General features: G+C 46.1%; 1 long non-coding RNA gene across 2 annotated transcripts in view; it reads left to right on the top strand.

Moving 5' to 3' along the window:
- LOC122559828 overlaps positions 1-6,896 on the top strand; it is a 33,066-nt gene that overhangs the window by 22,526 nt on the left and 3,644 nt on the right. The window contains exons 1-2 of one of the 2 annotated variants that reach the window (XR_006314566.1): positions 533-680; positions 1,305-1,450. This is a non-coding gene — a long non-coding RNA (uncharacterized LOC122559828). Of the gene's footprint in view, positions 1-532; positions 681-1,304; positions 1,451-6,896 lie in introns of those variants that run through there. The other variant, XR_006314565.1, reaches the window with a different exon arrangement.

The raw sequence follows: 6,896 nt of genomic DNA on the forward strand, positions 1-6,896 counted from the left end.
ACAGACCCCACCACCAGGGATATATTTCCCTCCCCTCCCCTATCAGCGTTCCGGAAAGACCAGTCCCTCCGCGACTCCCTCGTCAGGTCCACACCCCCCACCAACCCAACCTCCACTCCCGGCACCTTCCCCTGCAACTGCACGAAATGTAAAACTTGCGCCCACACCTCCCCCCTCACTTCCCTCCAAGGCCCCAAGGATGCTCAATCAGGGTAGAATAGGACAGAAAACAATCTGACTCTGCCTCAGAAAGTGACCAGGGAGGGTGTGGAGTCAATAGCTAAAGAACCGACCTTGTGATGGAGATTGAAAACAAGGATGCCAAATTTTCTGGTATTTACTGTAATTGGATGAAATCCAAAACTGGATGCAGTGTAAAAATCAGAAGGGTGAAAGTGTCAAGACAAATGATAGTGAGGCAGAGTTCTGTGTTGTCGCATATATTTGGAATCTAATGCGTTTCACGTGATGTTGCAGGGAGATAGCATGAGAAGTCTTGATTCAGTACATTTTAAGCAAGATAAATTTAGATGCTTTTCTTAACCTTAGAATGTTCTAAAGCACACTTGTGAAATATAAATGCTTTTTATAACGCACGAGTAGTATTTAGCACATAAATGCAAAATACCCTGAATGTTGGAAATCTGAAGCAAACAGAAAATTCTGGAGAATCTCCACAGGTTTGGCAGCATCTGTTGCGAGAGAAACATTTCGGTTCTGATATGACTCTTCCTCAGAACCCACTGAAGTAGTATCTAGCAAATTTATTTTAAAAATAGCAAATCAGTCAGAAATATGAGGAATTGAATGTGAAAGTCATTAACCATCAGATGTAGGTAGTGGTTCATGGTAATTTTTACCCTGGGATTTCAGTTCATGAGGGATAGTTGATGCATAATGTTAATTTGTTCTAAGTTGCTGATCCTATTTGATATTTGCATTCTTCACAGATACTGCAGTCTTCGAGTTCTGATAAATCTAATTCACACGGCAAATAAACCTTTTGAAAATGAAAGCTAAAAAATAAAAGTCCATTAACCAACTAATTTACAAAACCAAATCTTGTTTCATACAGGGCTGAATTATGTTAATGATAAAATATTAATCTATCCTACAAATTTTTTTTGCTGTTTTAAAGATTTTTCTCAAGGTAATAGTTCACATCAGCCCACACTGGGAAAGTATTTTAAGCGGAAGTGATAAACAAACAGGAAATTTCAAAGCGGCTCCCTATTATCTTGAAGGTAAACAGACAGCTACAAGGGACTGTTTACTCTCATTGTTCTCCCTTTCCTCCTGAGCAGGATCTACAAAGCCGCTGTGCTTGTGAATTATGACTCCTTGATGGGGAACACTGACGGCAATGGGAAATGCAGCCAGCATTACAATAACCAGTATCATCACATCAGCAGCAGAGCATGAATGATTCCTGTTGTACCCTGGCCAAACAGTAAGTTGTCTAAAGCAGCTAACTGTGGTTGAATTGTGGACATGATGTGATGTAGTGTTTGACTGATTTCTTTTCCTTGCAATGTTGCTTTCACTGGCATGGCCAATGGCTTTTGCCCGAAACATCGATTTTCTTGCTCCTTGGATGCTGCCTGACCTGCTGTGCTTTTCCAGCACCACACTCTCATCTCTAATCTCCAGCATCTGCAGTCCTCACTTTTACCCAGTGTTTTTAATTGCCAATCCGGAATTGCTCTGGAAAAGATGCTGATCATTATCTTCTTCCCAAACGTTTGCAGTCTGCATGGAGTCTGCATTTCCCAGCATGCACTGAGATAAGTAGAAACAGGATCCACCTGATCCCAGTTCAAACTCTCCAACTCAGCACCATCTTCTTGAACTCTCCTACCTGTCCATCTTCCTTCCCACCTATCCGTTCCACCCTCCCCTCCGACCTATCATCATCACCCCTCCACTTTCATCTACCTATCGCATTCCCAGCTACCTTACCCCCACCCTCTTATTTATCTCTCAGCCAACTCTCCCCCAACACCCCTGATGAATGGCTTATGCCCAAAACATTGATTCTCCTGCTCCTCAGATGCTGCCTGACCAGCTATGCTTTTCCAGCACCACACGTTTTGACTGATCTCCAGCATCAGCAGTCCACATTTTCTCCTGGATGGAGGAACCTGACCCATGACAGGATGGCGTGTGTAACTTGGAGGGAGGCTTGGAATCTGTGGCATTCCCAAACACTTTCTGTCCAAATGTGATGGTTACAGGTTGGAGTGCTGCCCAGAAAACCTTAGTGACTGGCTGCTGTGCACCTTGCAGTGGCCTTGCTACCACTCTGTGACAATGGTGAAACCTCGGGAATAGAACCAGGAGTAGGCCATTCAGCCCTTTGCGCCTGCTCCATCATTCAACTAAATCCTGCCAATCTGCTGGGACACGCCAACACCAGCCTCTTCCACCAGGCCAATATCCCCAGCATCAAAGCACTGCCCCCCCGCCATGCAACAGGCTGGGCATGTCAACCCCATGACTGACACGAGACTCCCCAAGCAGATGCTCTACTCCCAGCTCCGAAATGGCAGGCGAGCCCCAGGTGGACAGAGGAAGTGCTTCAGGGATACCCGCAAGGCCTCACTGGTGAATTAGATTAGATTAGATTACTTACAATGTGGAAACAGGCCCTTCGGCCCAACAAGTCCACACCGCCCCGCCGAAGCGCAACCCACCCATACCCCTAAAGTAACACTACGGGCAATTTAGCATGGCCAATTCACCTGACCTGCACATCTTTGGACTGTGGGACTGGGCATGTCAACTCCATGACTGACACGAGACTCCCCAAGCAGATGCTCTACTCCCAGCTCCGAAATGGCAGGCGAGCCCCAGGTGGACAGAGGAAGTGCTTCAGGGATACCCACAAGGCCTCACTGGTGAAGTGCAGCATTCCCACAGACACCTGGGAATCACTGGACCAAGACCGTCCAAAGTGGAGGAGGATAATCCAGGAAGGCGTCAAGCACTTCGAGACTTGCTGCTGGGAGGAAAGTGGAAGTCAGGCGGAAGCTGTGGAAGGAGCGCTCTGCCGGGCCAATGCCCCACCCACCCCTTCCTGCATTCACCTTCTGTCCCCAGTGTAACCGCATCAGTCTATACAGCCACTTACGGACTCATCCTGAGAGTGAAGAGAGTCATCCTCATCTGTGAGGGACTGCCAATGATGATATGAGACCACGGCTGATCTCTTACCTCAACGCAATTTCCCCACACTACACCCAGTACCCGGTGATGGCTTCAGTTCTAGAACTTTATTAATCTCTGCCTTGATTATACTCAATGACAGAGCTTCTGGGATAAAGAATTCCAAAGTGAAGAAATTCTTCCCAGTCCCTTATCCTGAGACTGTGAAGGGAGTGAATGTTTAACTATGTGGTAGGTAGGGGTGACAATGAAGCATTTAACTGAAGTCAAACAATGAATTGATAACTTTGAAGGATCAGGAAACATTAAATGCAGAGCATTCCCTGAAGAGATTGAATGAAGTTGCTTTTATGTAAAAGCAAATTACTGGCAGGAACTGGTTGGACCAAAGGGTCTGCTTCCATGCTGTATGAGGTGAGATGACCCTCAGATGCTTGAAATATGAAACAGAAACAGAAACTGCTGGTAAAACTCAGAAGGTCAGGCAGCATCTGTGCAGTGTCATTAAGTCATATTTATGCAGCACAGAAACAGACCCTTCGTTTCAACTCGTCCATGCTGACCGAGAGAAAAACAGAGTTAACGTTTTGAGTCTGATACAACAGTTCTTCATTAATGCAAGGGGTTGAAAATGCTGGGTTTTTTTGCATTATTGCTGGATGGTTAGGAAGAAGGAGTGGGACATATAGTGCCCGGAGCAAAAGACAAAGGGAATATTAAAATTGGCTGTTATTGTTGTGTCGCCATAGTCTTACCAGATCATAGGGACTGCTCTCAATTGAGAGGTGGTGATTTAACCTGAGGGTCACCAGACCTCAGGCGAGGGAAGAGTTTGAAAAGGAGAGTCCTTCATGGTAACCTCAAACCAGTGATAGGAATTGAACCCACACTGCTCTGCAAACCAACAATCCAGCTAACTGAGCTAAACCGATTCCCTAAAGGTGGTAAAGGCGTGATAGAAATGTAAAGTTGTTGTAAATGAGGGTCTCAAAAAGAGAAACTGGGTTTGCTCCACTGAGAACAAAGGCAACGAGACATAGAAAATAAAAGGCAATGTTGCCACAGTCTGCGTGGATCATAGGGCTGCTCTTTCAGCCTAGGTGGGGTATTAACCTGAGGGTCATCTCACCTCAGGCAACGGTAGAGGCTGAGAAGGAGAATTCATCATGGTATCCTAAGCCAGTGTGGGAATTAAACCCACACTGTCAGCATCACTATGCACTGCAAATTAGCCATCAACTGACTGAGCTAACCAGCCTCTTCACCAGGGGAGGGTGAGGAATGTGAGAAAATTAGAGGACAGAGATCATGCTCTGAAGTTGCGGAGCTCAATGTTGAGTCCTGGAGGCTGTAAGGTACCTAAGGTGAAATGAGATGTTATTTCTTCAGCTTGCATTGAGCTTCATTGGGATACTGTAGCAGGCCATGATGGAACAGTTAATGTGGGAACACAGTGATTGGCTGAAATGATAAACAGCGGGAAGGTCAGGGTCATTCCTGCAGATAGAATGGGGGGGTGTTCCACAAATCAGTCACCAGACTACATTTGGCCTGTTCAATGTGAAGGAGACTGCATTGTGAGTAGCAGAAACTGACTGGACTGAAAGACTGAAAGACGTACAAGTAAAACAGCTTCACCTGGAAGGTGTATTGGGACCTTGGACAGTGAAGAGGGAGAAGGTGAATGAGCAAGTGTTACGCCTTCTATGATTGCATGTGATTGCATTGGAGTGTGCCATGGTGGGGAGTAAGGAAGTGTTAGGAGTAATGGAGGAGTGGTCCAGGGTGTCACAGAGGGAACAGTCCTTGTAGAATGCTGACACCGGAGGGAATGGGAAGATGTGTTTGATGGTGGTGGGATTGATGGAGGATGATCCTTTGAATACGGAAACTGGTGGAATGGAAAGTGAGGACAAGGAGAACAGTATCATTGCCCCAGGAAGAAGGGGAAGGATGAGGTCAGAGGTGTGGGAGATGGGTAGGATGCAGTTGAAGGTCTGTTAATCAGAATGGAAAGGAAATCCTTTGTTGAGGAAAAAGGAGGGCATGTCTGAGACATCCCGATGAGAGGTGGCATCAATGGATCAGATGCAATGGAGAAGGAGAGAACATTGCATAGAATCCTTGAAGGAAATAGGGTATGAGGAAGTGTTGTCGAGGTAACTGTGAGAGTCAATGAGTTTGTGTGGATATTGGTGCACTGCATAAGGTGCTTTCATAACTGCAGCACTGACTGTTACCTTTCATTAGGAAAGCTTTTTACAGTGGCAACTTCAACATCCCCAAAAGAATTTAAATAAATCATTAAATGGTGACTCATCACTGAATCTTGCACTATCACCATCCTGAGGGGGTTACCATTGTTCAGAAACTTGACCTGGACTACTTATGTAAATACAAGGACTATCAGACAAGGTCAGAGGCTGTGAATGCCGCAGTGAGTAACTCACCACCTGACTCCCCAAAGCCTGTCCACCATCTGCAAGGCACAAATCAGGAGTGTGATGGAATACTCCCCACTTGCCTGGATTGATGCAGCTCCAACAACATTCAAGAAGCTTGACTCCATCCAGGACAAAGCAACCCACTTGATTGCCATCACATCCACAAGCATCCATTCCCTCCACCACCGACACTCAGTAGCAGCAGTGTGTACTATCTACAAGATGCAAGAATTCACCAGGACTCCTTAGACAATATGTTCCAAGTCCACAACCACTTCTGTCTAGAAGGAGAAGGCCAGCAAGTACATGTGAACACCACCAACCACAAGTTCCCCTCCAACCCACTTGCCATCCTGACTTGGAATTATGTTGGCCTTTCTTCAGTGTCACTGGGTCAAAATCTTGGAACTTTCTCTCTCAGGTCATTATCGGTGTGCCTATATCACCTGGACAAGAAGGCAGCTCAGTACCACCCTTGCAGGGGCAACTAGGGTTGGGCAATAAATGCTTGTCCAGACAGTGATGCCTACATCCCATGAACAGATCCAAAACATTTGGCATTACAGGGTAAATTCACTGAGGGTTTACTGCTAGTTGGGATCTCCAGTCAAGTACAGTGAGAGGTAAATGCAAATGTATGTTAACTATTAACCTTCAGACAACCTTGGGTAGTTCATTCTTAAGTTGTCTATCCCACTCGTTAAAGGTGACTTCTCTGATTGAAGTTTGTTCATTTGTCCTAATATCTGCTTATTTGGCTTGGTGTCAGATCGATTTTTAGAAAATATTTATCATATGATGAGGGCATCACCAGCTGGGCTAGCATTTATTGTTCATTGCTAATTGCCCAGAGGGTAATTACATTGCTGTGGATCTGGAGTCACATCCGTATCAGACCAGGTAAGGACAGCAGTGGTCCAGGGTGTGACAGAGGGAACAGTCCATGTGGTATGCTGACACCGGAGGGAATGGGAAGATATGTTTGGTGATGGTGGGATTGATGGAAAATGATCCTTTGAATTTGTCCCTGTAAATACTGAAGCCAAGGGGACAGGTGGGGTTTATAAACCAAAAGACCCATCAATCCACACCCCCGTCCACCGACCCCCTCAATCGATACACTCTCTCCCCCCACCCTCAATCAGCACCCTCCCTCTACCCACACCCTGAATCCACACCCTCCTTCCCCCTCAATTGACACACTCTCCCTCCACTGACACCCTAAATTCACACCCTCCCTCCCCCACACTCTCAATCAGCACACTCTGCCAACACCCTTAATCCACA

The sequence above is a fragment of the Chiloscyllium plagiosum genome, chromosome 19 (genome assembly GCF_004010195.1).
Source record: "Chiloscyllium plagiosum isolate BGI_BamShark_2017 chromosome 19, ASM401019v2, whole genome shotgun sequence".
NCBI lineage: Eukaryota > Metazoa > Chordata > Chondrichthyes > Orectolobiformes > Hemiscylliidae > Chiloscyllium > Chiloscyllium plagiosum.